This window comes from Amblyomma americanum, chromosome 2 (assembly GCF_052857255.1).
Source record: "Amblyomma americanum isolate KBUSLIRL-KWMA chromosome 2, ASM5285725v1, whole genome shotgun sequence".
Taxonomy (NCBI): Eukaryota; Metazoa; Arthropoda; class Arachnida; order Ixodida; family Ixodidae; genus Amblyomma; species Amblyomma americanum.
Window position 1 is genome coordinate 186,631,573 of NC_135498.1, and position 25,335 is coordinate 186,656,907.

A 25,335-nucleotide genomic window follows, 5' to 3' on the forward strand; every position below is an offset into this window, starting at 1 on the left:
ACAGTCCTGCAGAACGGTGAGCTTGGTGCTTTGCTCTCAGCCTATGTAAACGCCTCTTCGGTGGACACGCTTAGTATCTGGCCCATCTGGGACCAGAATATCATCATCGCCACCACTCAAGACGTCAATGCGGCGAACGCACTTGCTCGCGAGTTTACCCTGCAATCTTCCAATGGCTCCATTCCGATGGTCGGCCACGCCAAAGTCAACGGTGAAGTCTGCAGGGGGATTATTACGGTCCATGAGCTGGAAACTTCTGCCACCTTGAAATCTAAAGTCCAGTGGCACGGAGGAGAGATTGCCTTCATCCGCAAGCTGGGGAAGTCGACGATTGCCCTGCTCACCTTCGTGGGGCGTAGAGTACCGCGTTACGTGCACTATAACAGTGTGGTGACTGTGTTGCGCAAATATAAGCGGACTATTCCCGCGTGTTTCTGATGAGGCACCATCGGTCACCGCGTGGAATTATGCCCGAATCCTCAAGACAATCGCTGCGGACACTGCGGCCAAACGGTCGCAGTCCTCGAAGACGGCAACATGGCGTCCCACGAGTGCAATTCCTCCTGCATCGTCTGCGGTGGCGCCCATCTTACGGGCTCGCAAGGCTGCAGAGCCAAATTCCGACGGCTGCAACAACCGGGCAACACTACCGGTCATAGAAAACAACCTCAGAGTGCTGTGGCCCCGGGTCCTGGCACACCTCCGAAAGTCCCCCGCCTAACAACAAGATAGTGCAAGCCAAAATCGAACAAGCTCCACCGGCGGGCGCCTTACCCGGGCGTGCCACCAAGCCTCCTCGACCAACTAAGAACGCGTCCCGTGATCCAGGTGCCCCCGCATTCCAAAACGGGGATTTTCCGCCTCTCGTGGGCCCTCCGCTTGGCGCGCCAAAGAAGACATCACAGCCCAAGGTAGGCAGCCGAGATGGGCCTCCTCCGCCTCCCCATACTCTCCTACCTTCTCCTCCACCAAATCTTCCTCCTCCCCCCCCCCCCCCCTTAACTCTGATGTCGCGGACCTCCGCCGCGAGCTCTAGACCCTCCGGGCACAAAATGCTCAACTCCACGCCAAACTTCACGCGCTAGAAATGGCTCGGTCCTCCCCGCCCACTGCCCAGGTAGCTCCGGAACCGATGCAAGAAGTGCCGGCGGATCCGACACCCTCTAGCTCTGACGTGCGTTTCACCGCCCTTGAAAATGCCCTCGCCCAATTAACGACTCAGATGTCCAACTTTGGCCAAATCCAAGACAACCTGCTCAAGGCAGTCACAGCAACAGTTACGGCCGCCGTGACAGCAAACATTAAGACGTGGCTAGAGTCAAACCCTCGGCTTCTCGGCCGAATGGGACCCCTCAAAGACGCGAACCGCTTGTCAAAATCCAATCTACCCATTGATCTAACCGAACTCTCGGAGGAGCCGGAACCGCTTCCGCTGCTGGTGGCGGAACATGTTCCGGCTCTCCAAGGCAGTCTCTCTTCAAATCGGCATGGCTGCGTCCCCTCCCAACCAACTCCCGCAAAGACAGCAAGCTCTTTCCCTTGTACAGTGGAACTGTCGGGGTTTCAAAGACGGGACCAAACGCGCCAACTTAAGGGCGTACATAGACAACCTTCAACACCCCGCCGCAGTCCTTGCGTTGCAAGAAACCGGGGATGCGGTCAAGCTCTCGGACTATAGTACTTTTCAACGAGACCCGTTCACCTGTCTCCTAGTCCATAACGCCTACACAGCGCAGGAGGTTAATCTCGACCTAAATCTGAAATATTCGTACGTGATGGTCTCTTTCCTCCCTCTACGACGAACAGATAGTCCCGCACACATCCTTAATATCTACTTCCCCCAAAACTCAAAAATAGCAGTTTTTCTAGCTTCTTTAGCACAGCGCTAAGGATCGCGGGTCGCGACCACCTCATAATAGTGGGCGATTTTAACGCCCCCTGTCCAATGCGGGGCTATCGCAAGGAAGAGCCGCGTGGTTGTAAGTTGGCGGAACTTATATCTACGCTGGGCATCACTCTTCTAACCGACCCTGCTCACCCGACACGTGTAGGGAATTCCGTCACTCGGGACACCTGCCCCGACCTTACCCTCACGAAACACATCCGACACGCAGAGTGGATCAACACTGAGGACACCCTTGGTAGCGACCACTGCATACTGAACACTGTAATTTACACTCGACCCTTACATCGCCCCCTTGCAACAGCCAAACTTCCCGACTGGAATGCTTTCCGCCAGGCCCTCCCAGTAACTTCTCTCTTGGACCAAGACTACTCAACTTGGGCACACGGACTCATGCAAACACTCCGTTCACACGAAAAGCAGATCCAGCTTACGGAGCGTGCATCGGACGTGGATAACCACCTGATACACCTCTGGGAAGCTCGCCGCAGCCTGACTAAACGATGGCGGCGGCAAAAACACAATCGTAAGCAACGATAATCCGGAACTGGATCAGCTTTTCCAGCTTCACGACCTTCGCGCGGCTCTTACCAAAATGCGCAGGGGTACGGCACCCGAGAGGGATAAGGTCACAGTCAAACTGTTGGCAAACCTCCCCGATCGGGCATACGAAACCCTACTTGAATATATAAACGCCATTTGGACTGGGGACACTTCGTTGCCACCTGATTGGAAGACATCATTGGTAACCTTTATCCCGAAGGCGGGGAAACCGGTAAACACAGACAACCTCCGGCCCATCTCCCTCACTTCATGCGTAGGGAAACTTATGGAAACGATGGTCCGTGACCGCCTCTCGGAAATATCTCGAGAACAAGAACACCTTCGCCGACACCATGTTCGGCTTCCGACCTCATAAGTCCTCCCAAGACATACATTTACAGCTTCATCGCGAGGTTCTCGAACCCATAGAGCACCCACACAATGACAAGATAGTCCTAGCACTCGATCTGAAGGGTGCGTTTGACAACGTTAAACACAGCGTCATATTAAAACATCTTAGCGAGACCAACTGCGGTCTTCGTACATTCAATTACATCAAACATTTATTAACAGACCACTTGGCCTATATACGCATACAAGAGACCGAGTACGGCCCGTTTCAGATGGGAGCGCGGGGCACACCACAAGGCGGGGTGTTGTCCCCGCTTCTCTTTATATTGCCATGATGCACCTCCCAGCGCAGCTTGCGGGTGTCGGCGGTGTTCAGCATGCACTGTAAGCCGACGACATCACCATCTGGGCTAGTACGGGAAACATAGGAGAGATGGAGGAATGCCTGCAAGCAGCGGCGCGCACGGTAGACCACTATGCTACGTACTGCGGCCTCCAGTGCTCCCCGTCCAAGTCTGAATTTGTGCATATTCGACATTCTCCGAAATGCATAATCTCCGTTCAGCTCTCTCTCGCCAGCGGCCCCATCCGTGAAGCGCAGGAGCTGAGAATACTCGGTCTCTTCATTAATCGGCATCGCAAGGTAGACACGACCCTTGCCAAACTCCGCAGAGTCGGCGACCAGGTGGGCCGAATGGTTCGCCGCGTTTCCAACAAGCGAGGAGGGTTGCGAAGTAAGGATGCGGTGCGGCTCGCCCATGCCTTCGTAACTAGTCGAGTACTGTACTCGACTCTTTACCTCCGCTTACGGAAACATGACGAAGATTGCTTGGAGGTTGTCCTCCGCAAAATTTTCAAGAGAGCCCTCGACCTTCCGATCTCCACTTCCAACGCGCGACTGCTCGCGTTGGGGATGGTGAACACCTATAGGGAACTTCGCGAGACGCATCTCGTGAACCAATACACACGTCTCGCTCAGACCGTGTCCGGTCGCCGCCTCTTGGACCGGTTACGCATCAAACATGACCATCATACAATGGAACGGGTTCGAGTGCCCGAACTGTGGAGACGCGCCCTCTATGTTCGACCCCTTCCGACTAAGATCAACAAGGAGGACCATAATGGCCGGCGCCAGGCGCGGGCGGATGCCCTGCACCGCCACTATGGCTCAAAGAAACACGTCTTCTACGTCGACATTGCAGGCCCCTACCACCACTCCAGGGGGGAATGGTACACGGCTGCAGTCGTACACGAGGGAAGACGAGGGAAGGCCTCTCGTTCAGGGCGTCCAGCTCAACTCATTCGGAGGAGGTAGCGATCGCCCTCGCAGCCTCCCATCCCGACTCTAAATTCATCCTCGCAGACTCTCGCGGAGCCTATCGTAACTTTGAGTTCGGTTGGATCACTCCACTTGCTCACCAAATTCTTCATCACAGTACTCGCGACTGCGATCCAACTCACCGCTCAGTCATATGGGTCCCCGGCCACAAAGGCATGCCAGGTAACGAAGCCGCCCATGAGGCAGCCCGCGCACTCACTTACCGGGCACCAGGCGTTCTTTGGGAGGACCTTAACCCGGATCAAATCCCTCTTATTTCTTTTAAAGATATCACAGAGCACTATCGTGCCGAACACCGGCACTGCCCGGTTCCTATGAAGGGACTGGGTAAGGCTGGCGAACGAACTCTCCTTAGGCTCTTAACAAACACCCTGCTGTGCCTGGCGGTTCTCAATCAATTTGACTCTTCTTTTGCCGGCCGCTGCTTATTCTGTGGGGAGGTGGCAGACACCTTTCACATGGTTTGGGCATGCAGGCAAAATCCTTCTCTGCCCCCCATCACCCCTTCCCCTACTCGAGAGGACTGGGAGGCGGCTCTGCTCGGCTGCAAGGAACTATCGGTCTAACAGGCCCTGTTTCGGCGGACCTGCGCAGCGGTCAGGACCAACGGGGTCCCGGAATGAGGGACTCCGCCTTCTATTGTAAGGGGCGATGCCCGCTAGGGGCCTCTCCCCGAGCAACTCTTTTTACATATAGCCTAATAAATGCTTTTCACCACCACCATCTTTCCATACCGCGCATAAAAAAGAAGGCTGATTTATCGACGGCAGCACCAAAACAGACAACTCTAGAATATTTTCATGACAAACACGGACACCGACTTCACGTATACAGCGATGGCTCAGTGACCCCTTCCAGTTGCGTAGTCATCCCCGTAGTCACTCCATAGTCATCCCAGTCATCCCCGTAAGGAGCATAGTTAATAAAGTGAAAACATCACACCGGACTTCATCGACTGGTGCAGAACTTAGTGCTATTCGCATCGCCATTAAGCATATCAGTGACGAAGGACCCCAGCAATGGTCTGTTTTCACTGATTCAAAGGCAGCCCTCCAAGCCTTACAATCTGCTCTTCGTCATGGATCCCATAAACAACTGGTCGCGCAAAACCGAGAGAACCACCACGCCGCCATCATTAAAGGGCACGATATTGTTTACTAAGACCTTCCCGTTTAAGGCACAGCCAGTCTCCAGCACAAATTTCTTCCCGCATCCTTGCAATGAATAGCTAAATTTTTGCTGATGCAATAGAATTCCTTTCCCGAAAATGTAGTCGAATGCACAGATCGAACTCAATTTCGTAATATGCTAAAACTTCACCCATCCCGAATAGACTGCACCCTTTGTATTCTTTTGTTACTTCACTTAGTTGCGTTTCTCTGCCTTAGTGTAATTTTTGTTTCTTTTGCTCTTGTTTTTTGCTGTTATTTAACTTATATGTGGTTCAGCATTTTTTACTGTATTTTTATTTTTCTTGTTCTTGCTTCATTTCCTTTTATTTTCTATCCATCTCTTCACCTTTCTTTATGTTCAGGAAATATACGTCATGATAATTGGTCTTCCCTTATGTAATGCCCTCGGGCCCTCAAGGATAAAATAAATGAAATGAAATGGCTGCCAGGACACAGCGGCATCGCAGGCAACCACCGCGCGGACGAGGCCACGCGAACTGCTCACCATGAGGGCGATTGTGTGTCCATCCACATCTCGAGAGCAGACGCAGCGGGTAGGCTTAGACCACTGGCGCGGGACATCACGTTTGCCGCGTCAATTTCCGGCCAATTTTCGAATTCCCGTTTAAAATCCTTGGATCCAGATTTGAACCTCCGGCTTCCATCCGGCCTACGACGACGTGAAGCAACTTTGTTGTGTTGCCTGTGGCTTGGTGTAGCTTTCACCAAGCACTATACTCCGTCTCACAAGATGTTTGCAGCACTACGAAAGGTACAGCTCTCTCGTCCAATCAGGATGGCGCGCACTACATTAGTGTGTTCCTACGCGCCTGTGGCTCGATCCACCTGATGTCCAGGTGGCTTCTTTCTACCTCTATTTATAGTAGCACCGAGCCAGAGGTGTTCCACCGCGCAGCGCCGCGCCTTTCCTCAAAATCCAACTTTCAATTTTCAGTTTTCTCTCGCTTCTTTCCCTTCTTTATCTCTTCCTTTACGATGCGGTTCGGGTGTCCACCGAGATATTGTCTTTCTTCTTTCCCTCCCCCTTTATCCCTTCCTTTACTGCGCGGTTCGGGTGTCCACCGATATATGTGAGACAGCCAGGGTACTGTTCTCATCAGTTCCTCTGTTGTCGCGTCGCAGTAAATTTCAGTAATCGTGTCATGTGCATATAAATTTATTTACTCCAGCGTGCCGAGGCAGCCGAGTGTCGATGGTGGCGAAATGCAAAACAAGCCCATGTGCTGCGCGAGAGGCAACGCACGTTAAACGGGTTCGATCATCTCATCGTCCTCATAACAACTGAATTCAGCACTGCTGGTTGTGTCGTCCTCCAGGTTGACAACAATGGCCGGTCCCTGGTCAACAACATCGTCGATGATGTGGTCCAGTTTTCTCATCACATCTTCCTCACTGATAATATGCTGCACGTAATTCTTCCATTTCTCAACAGTCACTTGCGTGATGCCTTGCCAAACCAGAGGCTCGACGTCTTGGAGCTTAAACGTCTTGTTTTGGCTGGCCACGAAACCCTTGACGTCGCTCCAGACAAGCTCTATCGGGTTCAGTTGGCAGTGGTACGGTGGCAGGCGCACAACGAGATGGCCAGCAGCTTTAGCAATGCAGTCGACACGGTATTGCTCCCCACCTGTGTTCACATTGCTGACAAGCTGCATGAGCTCGGCCTTCACCATGCCGCTGCTCCACGCGACACCTTTTCCGGACAGCCAAGCCTGTATGTCCTTTTTGAGGCTACTCATCCGCGGCACTTTATCCTGCTTCACAGAATCATATGACGCGTTGTCCATCACTATAACGCTGCCGGGTGGTAGTAGTGGGAGACGTCTCCTGGAGAACCAGTTTTCGTAGTGTTCCCCGTTCATTTCCTCGTGGTAATCGCCCGAGTTTTTCTTCGCTCGGAAAACTTCCGCTGCGCCTTCGACAAAACCTTGCTCACTACCGCAATGCGTCACAATAAGCCTGCCACCTTTGCCACTGGGGTTTTATAGACCAGTCGACAGTCCGGATCGATGCGCTTGGTGTGCAGATTGGATGGTGCAGTCAGTCCACACTCGACTTCGCGTGTGGCCGGCGTTAACCCACGTTTCGTCGGTGAAGAAAATAGGCCTACCCTGGCGTTGCAGCTCCGCTATCTGGCGCAGGTACCGGCGGCGACACTGCACAATGTGCGTCGCTTCGATTAACATTGCATTCCGAGAGCGCTTCTTATATCAGAAGCCAAGTTTCTTCAACATCCTCTGCATTGTCGCTGCGGACACGGTCGGTAGCGTTTCGTCCTCTTCGAAATGCGCAACCACCTTCGCGTTAGTTGGAATTTCCCCTCTCTGGAAAAAGGTGTGTACCACCCTTCGCAACACGCTCAGGTCAAAATCGTCCAGCTTCTTCGTCCGCTCGCGGCCTCTTCCGCCAGCACGCTTCTTCGGTGACAACACTCGGCCCGCGTTCAACGTCTCCGTTGTCCACTTGTAAAGCGTTCGCTCGCTCACCTGCGTGAGTTTTGCCGTCCTCTTGATGAGCGCATTTGTACTCCAACTGCCCCCGCACTCGACGCGAAGCGCTTCAAGAACATTTAAAGCCACCTGCTTCGCCTGCTTGGGGAAATAGCGCACTGTCGGTGTAGAGCACACAGGAGACACAACAGACTCGTCCGACGCCATGTTGGAAAGTGGCGACGCATCACTACCTCCCAGCAGGCCTCCGCAGAGCTGTGTCCGTACGTGCTTTGTCTGGTAATTTCACCAGTGATTGAAACACTCCCTACCATTTAAATATACCTGTGCAAATCATGTTTTTAGTTGCAATGCTTATTGTTTTGATTAATAGTCATACACTCCTCAAATATTCGAGGGACTATTTTCTTCGTTTCTGCAGCCCTGATTGGACGAGAGAGCTCTACCTTCCGTAGTGCTGCAAACATCTTGTGAGACGAAGTATACTCCTTCTTAATAGGTATGGCTGACAGCCCTGCATGTGCCACCTGCGGGTGTGATGAGACTATATCCCACATTCTTTTTGTGAATGCCCTGCCTACAGCGCAGAACAGCAGTCTCTCTGCCGTGCACTGGAGCGTCTTGATCCACGCCCACTAACGAAAATGAAGATTCTCGCCCACTGGCCGCGGCGATCGTCGGCGGTGAAGGCCTCCAAGGCACTGCTTCGCTACATGAGTACCCCTGGCCTGCACGATAGACTGACTTTTTACCAAACGCTGTGACTGCATACTGACCTAAGTTTCCTGCTACTCCCTTATCTCTTTCCTCTTTTTCTCCCCTCACCCTTTTCCCCCGTGCAGGGTAGCAAACCGGCTATTCGTCTGGTTAACCTCCCTGCCCTTCCTCCTCCTCCTCCTCCTCCTCCTTGTCAACGATCGTAAAGACCACTCGGGGGCCCCGGGTAGTGCCACGAAGAAGAGTAAGCTGGCAGTGGTGCGGGACAGAGCACTCGCGCTAGGACGACGATCATTAAAATTGCCTCATTGCCATCAGTTAACTCCTCATTCTTTGGCTAGCCGCCACGCAACAATATGTAACGAGACATCCTATCACGCCTCCCGAACCGCTTTACGACAAACGGTTGCATCACAGTTTTGGTACGAATGCCGTCGGAAAAACGCGCTGCATTGAGGTCGGCCAGTACGGAGTTTATATATAGAGGAACGACATGTATATGATTCTCTGAAGTGGTGGTGCTCGGCTCGCAGTGTGCATCGTGCGGCCGCTTAATGACGTCAGACAATTTTTCTTGCCATAGATGGGATTTTCTGTACCATCTGCGAGTACACATACACACGCACGCCGCCGGCTTTTCTCGTAATGGCACTAGTAATTCTTTCGCATTTAAAGGCGTTCCTTAGTGCTGCCGTCTATCTGCAGGTTTCCTAATAAGCAAGTGATTTACACTGGTCTGGTACGCGGCTCTTCTGGGGTTAAATGGTTCCCATCGGTACTGGGGATCGAGCCCAGCACCTCCGGAAAGCGAAGCGGATGCACTACCACAAGACCACCGCTTCGGGCTCTGCGTAAACGAAAACTAGCACCGACATCCATGAGGCATCTATTATTTCTAGAACTAGTTGAGAATCGAGCTCCAGGCAAGGTGTTCGCCGTTCTGAGAATATCGGAAATTCCAGTACTCGGTGTCATAGCTTCTAACAGAGGACTGGAAGCTGCGACCGCAAGCCGACCGTGCTGTTGTCGCGCGCTTCCGAGCTATGCCCTGTGCTGTCGTCTCAAGTTCTAGAATTCCACTTCGCCGATCGAGGTTCTCTACTGATCCGGAGTTCCCGGGTTCGAACCCGACCGCGGCGGCTGCGTTTTTATGGAGGAAAAACGCTAAGGCGCCCGTGTGCTGTGCGATGTCAGTGCACGTTAAAGATCCCCAGGTGGTAGAAATTATTCCGGAGCCCTCCACTACGGACCTATTTGTTCCTCTCTTCTTTCACTCCCTCCTTTATCCCTTCCCTTACGGCGCGGTTCAGGTGTCCAAAGATATATGAGACAGATACTGCGCCATTTCCTTTCCACCAAAAACCAATTATTATTATTATTATTATTATCGAGGTTCTGAGATGGTGACCATACGAACGCGCGCTGCATGCGGATTTCGCAGAGCGTGGACACTCTTGCCTCGTGATGAGCACGTGCAAGCCGTTACACGAAACCACGGCACTTAAAGATCACTGCTGCTTCTTTTGGCCCTAAGTATACGGGGCTTAAAGCGCTGCGATCAGCACCAGAGACTTGCAGCACAGTTTTCGTATACCACCTAAATCGGGAAAAGAAACTTGTTGCCACGCGCTGGCAGCACTGTGGATGCAAGGTCTGTCTCAAAGCTCAAGCCAATGGCGCGCTGGAATGAGGACCCCACTGACAAGCCTCAAGAAACATTCCCTGATTTTAATCATTAAAGTTTATCTACTTGCCTACATACCTACTGCCTACACAATTATACTGACTACAACTCAAATAGATGCGCACGGAGCTCTTTGGCGCCTTTACTGTGATTGATAGACATTCCGTTACCGTGTGTACTGTTTTTGGTTGCTGTGATTTTGAAAACGTTTCTTGGCCTTTTGTATGCAAGGTTCCCAGGGTTCTGAGCGTGCTTTTTGACACAATTCTGAATTTGGGGGAGGGGGGGGGGGGGGGCTCCTACATGAAATGTTGAGCATTGCACAGAAGCATGACGATTTCTTTCCGAGGCGTCTACTGCGAGGCATAGCCATGGTTAACTCGGTCTTGCTGCTTTTTAGGACGTAGGCACTAATGCGGTCGGTGCCAACCCCGTGCAAAATCATCCGCTGGCTGTTCCCTTGCCTGTTCGCAGCTGGTCCAGCGGGAACGCTCTGTCCGCGGACGAGGAGAAAAACTTTATTGAGCTTTCGTGCCATCGTTACCCACTGTCACCCCAGGCGGCCTCCAAGAAAGGGAGACCTCGAGGATCCATTCTGCGATGTTGGCTTGTACGTACGTGTCTTCGCTGCGTATGATCTTTTCCCAGCTATCAGCTGAGGGATATGGCAGCAGCTCCGCGGTGGCACTGCCCGCGTATCGTCGTGTTCTACATAGCACTAATCCGTGCTTTCACACCAATTCGAATGTAGAAAATATTCTGTGTTGATTTTCTGCTTCCTAAATTTTACAGCAAAAGCTCTTAGTGCAACAACCCTGGCTTTCGGCCGCAGTAATATAGTCTCACACAGAGTGCGCAGCCAAGGATTACGAGGAGACGCAAGAGAGTGCAAAGCATAGTGAAAAATCAGAAGTGAAACTATTACGAAGAGTGCAGCCATGTAGAAAATAAAATAAAAAAGTGTTGAGGTGTCCACCTAAAGCGCGCGTGGGGGTGGGGATAAATAATAATAATAATAATAATAATAATAATAATAATAATAATAATAATAATAATAGGTTTTTGGGGAGAGGAAATGGCGCAGTATCTGTCTCATAGGTCGTCCGACACCTGAACCGCGCCGTAAGGGAAGGGATAAAAGAGGGAGTGAAGAAGAAAGGAAGAGGATGGTGCCGTAGTGGAGGGCTCCGGAATAATTTCGACCACCTGGGGATCTTTAACTTGCGCTGACATCGCACAGCACACGGGCGCCTTAGCGTTTTTCCTCCATAAAAAAAAGAAAAAATGAAAATTGCTTTTTGGGGAAAGGAAATGACGCAGTAACTGTCTCACATATTTGTCTGGATACAAGAACCACGCCGTCAGGGGAGGGATAAAAGAGGGAGTGAGAGAAGAAAGAGATGCTGTAGTGGTCGACTCCGGAATAACTTCGACCACCTGGGGATCTTTAACGAGCACTGGCGTTTCGCTAATACACACGCTCGGGGCGCTTTAAGCCACAAGATCTTTATTTGGCGACTTCAGGCATGGACTGGTCTGAACGGATAAAGGCCAAGGGAGAAAAAAACGGTAGCGTACGCACCTAGCAACGTCTCGGAGGAGTCTCTCTCTGGGCCATGTTCCGACGGTAGCGCGTTGTGCGGCCACCGGAACGGGTCCCGAATTTCTATCAAAAATCTCCAATGCACAAAAACCATTGGCAGGCCGTGCGGAGCTGTGAGCGAATGACAATAAGTCCCCCAGCTAGCTCTCCGTCGCTTGTGACGGGAGAGGGGGGAAAAGGAGAACACCGCGGAAGCCCGGCCACCACGCTGAGGTAACGGCAGGAACCCGGGATTCCCCCAAGGTAAGCACATACTATATCCTGGTAGGCATTCTTTCCTGTTGTGGAGTCAAGACATCCATTCGCCATTAAGGCCGAAATTTTGCTTTTCCACTCAACATTTAATGCATTGTTTTTTTTCTAATTCAAGATTTATAAGTTCCAGCATTTTATAAAGGTGATAAATACTATACACAGGCGAGGGTCCCATTGTCAGAAGACAGTACTAGGGCCATCGGAAGATAAATACAACGAAACATATCTACACAGTGAGCGGTTAGTTATAAAATACAGAAAATAACATATCAGTATGTTGACACAAAACCCAAGTCTAACACCGCAGTAGCAAAGGTAATAGATTTATACAAAATATATCATTACAATAAGAGGGATAAACTTATAAAAAGAATCAAACATTAGCGTTCTAAAAAAACAGCTTGAGCTTATTCTTGAATGCAGGCAAGGAAACTGAATTTTTATTCTGAATCACAATGTGTTCCAAAAGGAAATGGCTGCGAAACACGACGTCATTTTTCCATAGTTTTTATGGACTTTGGGCCCCGCCGCGGTGGCTCAGTGGTTAGGGCGCTCGACTACTGATCCGGAGTTCCCGGGTTCGAACCCGACCGCGGCGGCTGCGTTTTTATGGAGGAAAAACGCTAAGGCGCCCGTGTACTGTGCGATGTCAGTGCACGTTAAAGATCCCCAGGTGGTCGAAATTATTCCGGAGCCCTCCACTACGGCACCTCATTCTTCCTTTCTTCTTTCACTCCCTCCTTATCCCTTTCCTTATGGCGCGGTTCAGGTGTCCAACGTTATGAGACAGATACTGCGCTATTTCCTTTCCCCAAAAACCAATTATTAAATTATTATGGACTTTGGGGAGAAGAAAAGTGTTACTTGCTGCAAATCTGGTACAGCTGTGGTTGGCTAACAGGATGGGGGGAACATAATAGCTTGCTCTTTAAACGCATGAAATGCTTCGGTGCCCTACACGGAGGGCATGCGCCGACCGCAGCATTCGAAGCTACTGTGTACAACTTCCGCCGACCTCCCACTCGGAGCATATTTGTTTTGATCTGGTTTAGCCAGACTAGGATTTCTGTGGTAAATTCATCGCCACCTCCAGGTAAACCAATGCGGTCTTCAATCATATTGTTCACCTAGACACAAAACACGGGTAATGAATCACGCACAGCTTGCACAAAGTAGTTCTGCCTCCAAGGTACGCTATGATGCATTCAAGGAAACTGATCAAGAGAGGCTTACCACGCTACCATTGTCATTTTCTTAATAGTCAATTGCGCCTGCACCGTATAATAAAAACTGAAGCACATTATGACTTTCACACTCTTCTTCAATGTTAAATGGGGAAATTCAGCGGCTTACATTTCCAGAGGCTACCAGAAAGTAGAATTGCCTGCGGCTTTTTTCTGCCTGTGAGGAGGAGTTGGAGAATGTATTTTCTAAGCTGGTATAATACCGCAGAGCCGTGTGGTCACCTGTGACCTGAATCTATGGGAAAATATTTCTGCCGCCAAATCCACTCAATAAAAATAGGGTGATATCAATCGAGCTGCAGAAACTAAATGGTATATAATTAAACAAGGCTCTCTAAGTATCATTTACCGCTGGCATAAATCTGCGTACGTACTACGAGAACAGCCTTTTGGGGGAAAAAAGTAAAGCTCTGAGTGAAAAAAAATATATGCCCTTCGATGGTACCATCATGTTTTCCTATTTTTTTTCAAAACAGTGCCTTTCCTACAAGGACCGCTTCTTGAAAATGATTACGCAGCTCAAGGAAAACACTTCCCCTCAATTCCCGTAAATTTCCGCAATCAGCCGTGAAACAACGCTGAAAATACTTGATATTGCGTTTCATTAACGGTGTTAAAACTCTGCCTGAGAGTAAGTTAAGCTACATTTACTTTTCACTGCAATGAAATACGTAACAGGAAGCCACTGATCTTCGTTCAGGAAGCGCAAACCTGAAAAACACAGTGCGTTATGAGCGAGTGAAGCACGCCAGTCAGGGGCCGCCACTAGGCTTCAGTTAGATAGATTGGGTTAACCGTAGGAAATGCGAGACCAAAAGTCACTCTCAAGCACACATCGTCACAAAGTTTCACAGCACTAGAGCTGCTAGCACGTACCCACGGCCGCGCAACCGAGCCGTCTCCGCGTGCGAAAATTCATCGAAAAGCGCCGTTAGGAGATTCGCCACTTGCAAAAACACGGCACGGTTCGATACATCGAACGACTAAGAAAAACATAATTCTATATATTGCGCGATTTTCTTACTCTTTTACGCACAATTTTAGTGGAGAGCGCCATTCCAGACGTACCAACACCGAGCAAGCGTTTTCTCTCGTCTTGTCTTGTGCTCTTGTCTTCCATCTCGGAGTAACTAGGATAAGCTTGGGATAGTTCGGAGCACCGTCGCGCCAGCTGTAGATAGTGGGAGCAGGGCGTAGCACCACGTAGTTCACGTAACCATGCGACGTCATCACAACCTGGACAACGGATTGTGAGCAAACTGACCACCGTGGCAGCTGGCAGTTGTATAAATGATTGGTCTCGAGAAGTTGCTCGGGAAGGGCAACATGGGTCGCACCATTCCTACCGGGGGCTGTATGTAATATAACAGCCACCTGCCAGTGAAGTGGCGCATCGCTTAACTTGTGTGGTACGAGGACTCACCGCGATCTATGAATATTAAGTAAAAGATTACCAATTCCACAAATGTGAGCAGTAAGCCCTTACGCGTCCCCTGCTTTCGCACGTGTACTCAGTTTGACTACCTTAGGCGCCTACTACTTATTCAAAAGGTTAACCGGTGTGTTCTATATAGTGAATAATTCGAGAATCAGAGTTCGATATACTCTGCCTCGACTGTATATTCTCCTTGTAACACATGCTGTGGCATTTTCGGAGGGTTGTCTTGTAGCGATAGCTACATTACGGTAGCATTTCGAGCCTTCGGCGTGGCTGCGCCGCCACGCTGCCATGTCGTTGGTCAGGTGGTGCGGAGCAGCTGCCAGCGGCGCGGCGCCGTGGCTGATCACGCCGTTCGTCACGTGGTTGGTCACGTGACGACCGGCCACGTGGTGCGGAGCAGCTACTGCTGCTGGCGGCGCTGCGCGCCGGCGACACCAAGCTGCAAAAGCTGTGCGCATGCGCCATGTCAAGAGGGACGAAGGTGAAGGAATGCCCAGCGAAACGGAGCGGCGAGACTGGCTTTGCAATTCAACTGAACAAGTTCCACTCGGTCAGCTGTAGCTATCGAGTCACTCCAGGTATAACCAGATCTAGACCACCGCCAAGTTTTTGTTTCTGCAAAGGGATCTTCCTTATTCAGCATAGTCGGTCTATATCGACACTGAGAGGCGGTTAATAAGCTGCAACTTTCTTCTCTACATGTACCCATGACAACTGATCAATGTTTATCCCTTTAATAATGTAGCAGAGCGCGACGATGTTTTCAACGCATGGCTAGCGTATTCGATTGTGATCGCCGTGTTGTGCTGGGGGGAAAGTAATTCTGTATGTAGCCCACATGATAAAACCACACATATGGCTTGAATACACGTGTAGAGTAGTGTCGTTACGCGTTGATGAGCCTTGTGCCGTTCTTCTCGTTGATTCACACGTAATCAGGGGAATTCTGACGCACGCCTAGATGGGCTGTATGCATCTCCTGCACTTGTTTTCTGCAGGCTTTCATGTGAAGCTATACCAGTTTCACTCTCTGACCATTAGTTGGTAGTTGTTTGGCTCGGGGAAACGCTCCTGTCAAATTTAGGCTGCACTGGAAGCTTTCGGAGCTGAATTCACCACTTGTATGTCCCCAAGAATTTATCATCCGCAACGTTTGTAATGTAGATCTTGCTTGACTGTTAAAAAGCCATAGTTTTCTGCTTTATACATGTTCAAGCATGAGATGCGGGCGATAGTTATTGAAATTGGCCCTGGTATGTAGCTTCACAGCAACTCAGGCACTCTTTGCCTACTTGAGAGCGACTGGATAGAGTGACAAACTGTGACAGCGTTGTGCGTGTTATGCCTTTTTTTCCTTCTCTCTTCATCCTTTTAGTCCCCTAATCCCTCTTCCCCAGTGCAAGGTAGCCAACCGGAACCCCTTTCTGGTTAACATCCCTGCCTTTCCCTCCTCCTCTTTATCTATCTATCTATCTATCTATCTATCTATCTATCTATCTATCTATCTATCTATCTATCTATCTATCTATCTATCTATCTATCTATCTATCTATCTATCTATCTATCTATCTATCTATCTATCTATCTATCTATCTATCTATCTATCTATCTATCTATCTATCTATCTATCTATCTATCTATCTATCTATCTATCTATCTATCTATCTATCTATCTATCTATCTATCTATCTATCTATCTATCTATCTATCTATCTATCTATCTATCTATCTATCTATCTATCTATCTATCTATCTATCTATCTATCTATCTATCTATCTATCTATCTATCTATCTATCTATCTATCTATCTATCTATCTATCTATCTATCTATCTATCTATCTATCTATCTATCTATCTATCTATCTATCTATCTATCTATCTATCAAGACAGGACCCTTAATACAAGCTTGCGCAACAACTATGATTTGCAATGTGAAACATTGCATTTGGATCCTATCGTTGCTGTGAATCACTACTTAGAAAACCAAGGTGCAGAATAATACGGAGCCGGTCAAGTTCGATCACGTACAAAGCGCGCTTTGCACGGTGAGCATCTATTGACGAGCACCGTCGCTATACTGATAAGTTGATAACGGAGGTGACGTCCAATGCACTTTAGTGACCAGTACGTGGGAAGCAATTTTCGTATTTGTGAATTATTATACGTCGTTGTTGAGTACTGCCTGTGCTATACACAATTGGAACTTTCTAACGGCTTTTGTGTTCGTTCTGACCTCTATGATACATTACAGGTTTGCTAACAATAGTCCTTCGACACAGCGATAGTTATACCTGGCAGTTCATCAGTTATCTTTTTCTAAAAAAACGGTCCTAAGAACATTTGGTGCCAATTTACAAAGCTTTCATATCTATTCTGACCGCCATTCTGCTTCATATTTTTCGCGATGAGTCTCGTATAGAAGAAGGCCCTTTAGTAATAATTTCAGTCTTAATGCGAAAGATTACTCATCGAGAAAAATTTCGATCTCTGCTCGGCTACAGGCCCCCACGTTGGCAATTTTTTTCGTAACTTTTATCCAACAGTCCGCTTTACGCTAAGTCGGCTCTCATTGGCCCTCACCAGACGGGCATAATGAGAGCCGCTCCATTCAAGGTGACGTAGACATTGCACTTACAATTCTATAGCCTTGCTCCTGCTATCATGGGCAGCAGGCTGTGCCATGCGAAGGCATCAACTGCACTCAAAGCGCTGCAACCCGTTTGAGTGCAGGAAAGGGTTTGGTGGTTCGGGTGTTAAAGGGCGGGAGAAACGAGAAGACAGCGACGGTTGTGTTTAAGGGTCACGTAGTCCTTGTAGACACCACATCACATTCCTTAAACAGGTTTCCTTCCGCCGTCTCAGAACTACACTTCTCACCGTTGGCCGGTTTTATGATAGCAGTAAAGGAATCCCTTGCAGAGGAAATTGTTGAAAACAGGTTATGAAAAAATTGGCTGTGGTTTAACTCTTCTAAACCTATAGCTATAGTTAGACAGAGCGAAAGCAATATTACACTTGGCTGCTCTTGGTTAGACTCTTGAGACGCCGCGCAGGCTTTTTGAGGCACGGTGTCAGCAGCGCTCTCATCCATGTCGAAATTGCATGCGAGAGCGGCGTCGCCTCCTTAAGTGAACGCCGAGTCACGTGCATAACCGCATGGCCACATCTGGGTAAGCGGCGGTCGGCACGGATCACGGTCGGAACAGTGGTGCCGCAGCGGTCGGAGCAGCGGCGCGGCTGCTGCAGCTGCGGTTAGTCCCCTGGTATGACGTCACAGCCGCACCTCCGGTGCTCCTCTTGCTGATGGTCAAACAGCGACACCCGATGACCTTGGCGAAACGTGGCGCCGTGGAGCTCTCGCCCCAAAACACACTGAAATTTGGCATAAGGTTGAGCAAGAACTGCGTGAACTTGCTGTACTGCCAATACCACCCTCATTCAGCGTGCAGCGCACTGCCAGGGCCGTGGCAAAAACGAGACCGAAATGACAAGGTGAGGGAACCAAGAAATTTTTTTGACCCATTTAATATTGCGACCTTCTGCAAACGCTTATTGGCAGCGGCTGCTGCAGACGCTGTTGTGCTCTAAAGCTCGGTCGGCAGTTATTCGGCCTCACATGACGAGCGATTTCATATTTTTGTCTAGATTTCACTATTTTAAGAGGCTACGCGCCACACCGAACGCCGCTGCAACCACTACAGCGATTCCAATCTTCGTTACCGCCGGAGCGACAACTTCTTGCACGATTTCCTCAGCGTTGGGCTAGCAAGGAGGCATCTTGATGCCCAGTTTGGCGAGCAGCTTGCTCACCCACTTTTGGCAGTTGTTCTTTGTTACATGGTAAGAGCCGAGGCCACGGAGGCCACGGATAAAAGAAAACGGCTCAGCGTGTTTTCTGCTTTTCACTAAACCGAATGTAGAAGATAAGATGGAAAGAGCATGCATGCATTCCTCAGCGGCAAATTTAGAGCCTGCCTGCCAGGTACAACGCAAGTCGAGGGTCCGGGGTTTACTGACCACCGGGAGTTCTTTGGGGGCAGCCCAACAACCCAACTCCCGCTTCTTCCCATTTGAGCCTTGTGTCTTATTCTGTGTCCTTGTCTTTTTGCGCTTTTATGTTCACCATATAAAACCAAACGCGGCCACTACTGTGTAAAGGCTGAAAGTTTGTATCTTTATGGTTCGCGCTTATGGGATCGGAAAAATAGTCTGCATGGTACAAAAAGCTCCAAAATACGTATACTTACCATACATATTCCGTACGGTTCATATATTCTACTCACACGGTTTCCATGTGAGCTCAGTAATATACAGCCCGTATGTATTTACACGTTTCCAGAATGCGTTGCAAGCATAGTGCACTGCACCTCATTCGTTTCATATGCTTTGCACATGAACATATGGAAAGCATGGAAATTAAAGAAATCGTCATTGCAGCATTTCTTCAAGCTTCTCCATCCCAGTCGCATTGATTAGGTCATGGCACAGTGATCCGCACGAGGCTTATTTCTGGAAATAAAGCAATACATACTCCTATACATCTTTTCTCGTCTTTCGCCTTCGGCGAGGTACATTGGGCTGCAATGAGCAACCGCGAGATCACCGCGTAGCGTTGTTTACAATTAAAACGGCCTCCTATTTTGGAGAAGTGGGATGGGGATTGCGCTCCTAAGGCGCAAATGAAGTGATGACGGGAGTGAAGACAACACGGCTGAAGCAAACAACGAAGGCTAGACAATGCTTATTTATATTCTGCTGATAATTCTTATATATATATAATGGTTATTTATATTATTTTGTTTATATTATAAAAATGACTTTGCTCGCAGACTATATATGAGTGAAGCCAACAGCCAGCGAAACTAAGGAGCACAGGGGAACGCTTCTATTTTCTCCTTGTTTCTTATTGGTTTCGGTGGCTGTGTACTTCCTTGATACGTGTGTCATAACAATCCGCTCATTCCCATCAATTATTTGCTCAATTTTTCCGTAGACAGCCTCAAAGGCTCTAAAACGTTGTTTGTATGATCGTGCAAGAGGAGCTGATGTACCTTTATTGCCGCCCAAAATCTCAATAAATTAAGAAATTTGCGTTGCTCTTGCAGCACCCCAGACAGTTCCCCATTGAAAAATTTCAGCGTCATCTTGTAAGCTATTGTGCTTTGCAGTAGCGCCACGTCATCGGTCATAAGTATTTCCGCGCATAAGAGGAATCCATAACTGCGTCTCCAGCTAGTCGTAATCTTTTATGTTTATCTCTACAAGTCACTACAGTTTCATATGTTAAGGGTGTGTTTTAATGGTTTTTGTCATATATATTAGGATCATCTGCGGCAGTGTGCAAAGACCGCTCGGCCTTCAGACGCATCTCACTCGTTAATTTGACCCGTTAGTCAAATTAGCTTTAGAGTCGTTGGGCTTTAGGTGGGATGCTTCGAAATCCTAGCAACATAAGGCTCATTTTAGATTCTACAATAAGGTAAAGCGTTTGAGCGCCGAGACCTTCCGACCCGCTTACCTGGTTCAACATCAGGGTGTTTTCTCAAAAATTCCCGAAAAAGAGCTAATGTGTTCATGAAGCGCACAGATTAAACCTGTGAATTTTCAGTGTTTTCTGACATGCACAGGGTTTTTGCAAATGTATGCTGTCTTCAAAGTTCTGCGGTCACTCTGCGCAGCTTGCCGGAAAGGCCCCTTCCCTAGGATGCCATAAAAGTTCCCCTATGCTCAGGAAGCCTCTGAGACCACCTACATCTATCGACGACGGAGACTTAAGCAAAGCTTTGAGTTTTCCTCGCACGCCACAATGCGGCCCCTGCCTGTAGTGAAACCCGATATTGGTATTCGGGTCGTGGCGATGTATGCCTTGTTTAGGATCAAAGTAATTCCAGCGGGCCTTAGCTAGGGCGCCCCTCAAGTGGCACCGCTGAGATTCTTCGAATGTTTTCGAGTGCATCACTATGTCGTCTAGGTATACGGGCGCATGTTGCAATTCTTTATCCCTCAGAACAAGGTTCATAAAGCGCTGACAATTAAAGTGCACTTCTACCAAGCTGAAATACGTTGTCTTGAACATAAGAACCCTCTGTGACAAGTTAAATGTGATTTCTGCTTGTCGCTCTCGTCCATCTCACCCTGAAAGTATTTGCGACTAGCATAGAGCATCGTTGAATATTGTCACGGTGTTGGTGACAAGAGAGGACCTGTTAGAAGGCAGGGCTCGGCAGCACGTCCTTCAGTTGGCGAGACAGCGAACTTCAACGTCTTTTCAAAACGAGAGCGCCACGAGCGTCGTCTTCTTTCCGAGCGCCACGAACGCCACCTGGCATTCCTCCCCTCTTAAAAAAAAAAAAAACACGCGCAGAAGAGCGCGCGAACACAAGCACACACACAAGCACACACAAGCACAATTAATCACACAAGAGAGGCACGAAGATTCTGGGTGGGTCCCCGTGCCAAATACGGCTTCAGGCGCAAAACATGGACGATCTCTGGACGGGGCTTTCGACGGGTTCTCTGCTGGGAAAGTTCAGCGTCCGGTTCTACCTCGTAATTAACGTCGCTGACGCGCCGCAAGACTTTGTAGGGACCGAAATAGCGGCACATGAGTTTTTCGGACAAGCCGCGTCGTCGAACAGGTATCCATACCCAAACCTGGTCGCCGGGATGGTAGGAGACTTGTCTGTGCCGGAGGTTGTATCGCCGCGAGTCTTTGTCTTGTTGCTGGGTGATGTGAATACGGGCTAGCTGACGAGCCTGCTCGGCTTCGTGGGTAAACTCCTCAGCGTCAGCAGAAAGATGGTCATCGGTTGCGCAAGGGAGCATTGCGTCGAGCATCGTCTGAACCTCCCTGCCGTAGAGGAGGCGGAACGGTGTGAAACGGGTCGTCTCTTGAACTGCTGTGTTGTAGGCGAATGTCACGTACGGTATGATCGTATCCCAATTCCTGTGTTGTACATCGACGTACATCGCCAGCATGTCCGCCATAGTCTTATTAAGCCGCTCTGTCAGCCCATTTGCCTGCGGGTGGTAAGCAGTAGTTTTCCGGTGGGTCGTCCCGCTTAGCTGAAAAATTTCGGCCATCATCTGGGAAGTAAATGAGGTTCCTCGGTCGGTAATAACGTAGGTCGGGGCGCCGTGCCGAAGTACGATCTGATGCACGAAGAAATCCGCAACCTCGGACGCTGTGCCACGGGGTAAGGCTTTGGCCTCGGCGTTTCGGGTGAGGTAGTCTGTGGCAATGATGATGTACCGGTTGCCACCCGAGGACAAAGGGAACGGACCGAGAAGGTCAATGCCGACCTGATCGAATGGGGCGCGTGGTGGTGCAATAGGTTGGAGGAGTCCCGGAGGCTTGGCGGTCGGGGCCTTACGGCGCTGACATTGCCGACAGCTCTGCACATAGCGTTTGACAACACTGGCGAGTTTGGGCCAGTAGAACAGCTGGCGGATTCTGGAAAGCGTGCGAGAGTATCCTAAATGGCCAGAGGTTGGTTCGTCATGGCACGCAGAAAGTATTTCCTCCTGAAGTGTTGTCGGCACGACGAGGAGATACGCGCGCGAACTGGAACCAGGGTTCTTCTTATAGAGCACGCCTCGTTGCAGGGAAAACGACGACAGGTGTCGAGAAAAACATTTAGGAACGGTGGCTGGCTGGCCTTCCAAATAATCGATGAGGGGTCGTAGCACTGGATCGGCGCGTTGTTGGGTTGAGAAATCAGAAGAATTGATAGCCCCAAGGAAACTGATGTCGTCGTCCGTGTCGGGGGTTGCGAGTTCGACAGGCGCACGAGAGAGGGTGTCGGCGTCTTCATGCTTATGTCCGGACTTATAAACAATGGTGAGGTCAAACTCCTGCAGGCGAAGGCTCCATCGCGCCAGGCGTCCAGACGGGTCACGCAGGTTGGTCAACCAACACAAGGAGTGGTGGTCAGTGACCACTTTGAAAGGGCGTCCATAAAGATAGGGGCGAAATTTCGCAGCAGCCCAAATAATGGCGAGGCATTCTTGTTCTGTCGTCGAATAGTTCATCTCTGCGCGTGACAGAGCGCGGCTTGCATAAGCGATGACTCGTTCAACGCCATCCTGGCGTTGCACGAGAACCGCGCCGAGGCCGATGTTGCTGGCGTCGGTGTGTATCTCAGTGTCACCTCGCTCATCAAAATGGGCAAGAACGGGCGGCGTTTGAAGTCGCAGGCGGAGCTCGGCGAAAGCCATTTCTTGCTCGTGGGACCAAACAAAAGGTGTGGTGTCACGGGTGAGGCGAGTCAGCGGTTCTGCGAGGTCAGCGAAATTTTCGATAAAACGCCGATAGTAACTGCAGAGCCCTAGGAAGCGCCGAACAGCTTTCTTGTCACGTGGCAGTGGAAATTCCGCAACCGCGGCCAGCTTGTCGGGGTCGGGCTTCACGCCGGCGGCGCTGACGACATGGCCGAGAAATTTCAGCTCCTGGTAACCGAAGTGGCATTTTTGGGGCTTCAATGTCAGGTTAGCTGAACGAAGGGCTTCGAGGACCGTCCGCAGGCGATCAAGGTGTTGACTAAATGAGTCGGCGAAAACCACCACGTCGTCGAGATAGACTAGGCAACACTGCCATTTAAGACCAGAAAGGGCAGTGTCCATCATCCGCTGAAATGTGGCAGGCGCAGAACAAAGACCGAAAGAAGACGACGCTCGTGGCGCTCTCGTAGTGCTGCAACCAGTCTTCCACGTCTTCAAAGATGTCGCCGTGGAAGGACTTCGGGATGCGGGGGTTCTGGAGCGTGAAGTAGGGTGTCGACGCCCCAGGCATTGGGATGCTCAAGGCAGGTTGCTCCGTGGACATACCGGATGGAACAGGCTCGGGGGGTAAGCCTCGAATCCGGCGGCGAGTACGGTGAACAGGCGTCGTGACGGGAATTGGACTGGAGCTCCGACTAACGGTTGGGGTACGGGACATGAGATCGATCCGACCTCCACCAGATTTGTCACGGTGTTGGTGACAAGAGAGGACCTGTTAGAAGGCAGGGCTCGGCAGCACGTCCTTCAGTTGGCGAGACGGCGAACTTCAACGTCTTTTCAAAACGAGAGCGCCACGAGCGTCGTCTTCTTTCCGAGCGCCACGAACGCCACCTGGCAATATTATGCTCAACCTAGGCTGCACACTAAACAAGACATGGTTGGTAACGTCCTTTCTCGTAACCTCATTCAGACTGCGATAGTCCACGCAAATCTAATACGCATTGTTTTTCTTTGGAACTAGGACTGCAGGGAAGCCTCCGGGGCTGTTCGACCTCACAACAACGCCTATGTCGATAAGTTCGCCTCGAGCGCTTTCTAGTGTTGTTGTCTTAGCCAAGCAGACTGTTCTAAGAATTCGTCAGTTGTGTCTGTCCTGTGCGTGACCTGCGTATTGAGGCCAAGATGATGCGTGAATAAAGCGTTGGATTCTACAGGCGCCATGTCTGCCATGGCTTCTCCCTCCGACATACGCTGTTCACGTCACACAAGGGGTGCGCTGCACTTCCAAGCACCGCAGAGCAGTTTTCTACCAATTCCATGTGCCTGGTCTCTCTCTCCGCCGCAATCATCTGTTTGCAATTTATTTTTGTGGCGGCGCGGGTCATAGTTCATGGTATACAACCCCTCGCGCAGTGTTCGGAGCCTTAATTGACTTCCATACAGCAGGAGCTTTCGCGAAAAGCTGCAACGCGTCGGTCGTATGCTCTCGATAGCTTCCAATTCTCACGTCTGTCACAATACCTGTCTTACATAGAAAATCTCGCCCACGAACTACAGCAACGGATAAGCAGGGATGACGTTCGATGCGTTGTCGCCTCACGCGTCGTTCTCAGCGAACCACTAGCCTGTAGCTGCACCATTTGATTACGATGTGCCGCTCGCGAGGTGAAAACTGGTATCTCACTATCTCAACCAGGTTTCAGTTCCGCGGCGATGGTTTAACATCTCGTCAGTGGGCAAAGGACAGCTCGCTCCTGTAGCAAAGCGATGAATTCATTTCGAGCTATCGTTAGATCAATGAACTGTGCTAGAATGTCAACAGAACTTCCTACGCGACATGCCAAATGCGCAAACAAAACGGGATTCTATGGCTACGTCGCACACAGTCGAAGGTCTATCACCTGCGGCTTCTGAATTTCTCGGCAATGTTTGTTCCCGGTTTGTAGTACGGCCGCAGGCGCGGTCGAAATGCCCCGGTTGGTTGCGCCGGTTACAACGGTTATCCGGTCCACGAAGAGCCGGTCGCTTAATTCTCCGTTCCTTTGGGAGATCTCGAATTCGCGATGAGGACGGCGCCGGTGACTCGTGCTTCCTGGTAACGTCATCACTACCTCGCCGTGGTGTGCTCCGTTTTCCGTCAGCGTGTACTGTTCGCAGCCCGTAACTGTATGGGTCCAAAGCGCCGTCGCTTACCTCCCATCACGTTCAGACCTGCTCGTCATGAAATGTGCTGACGCTTCAGCTCTATAAACGGTCTTAGCCTAGAATGATACCTGTCATCCCACGCGTGCGTAAGTGTGCCCCGCGTGCAGGTGAATGCTCGTGCGTAAGTGGGCCGTCACTGGCTCTACCAATGAAAGTGCAAGTTCCTGGCCGGCAAAGAGCTTTT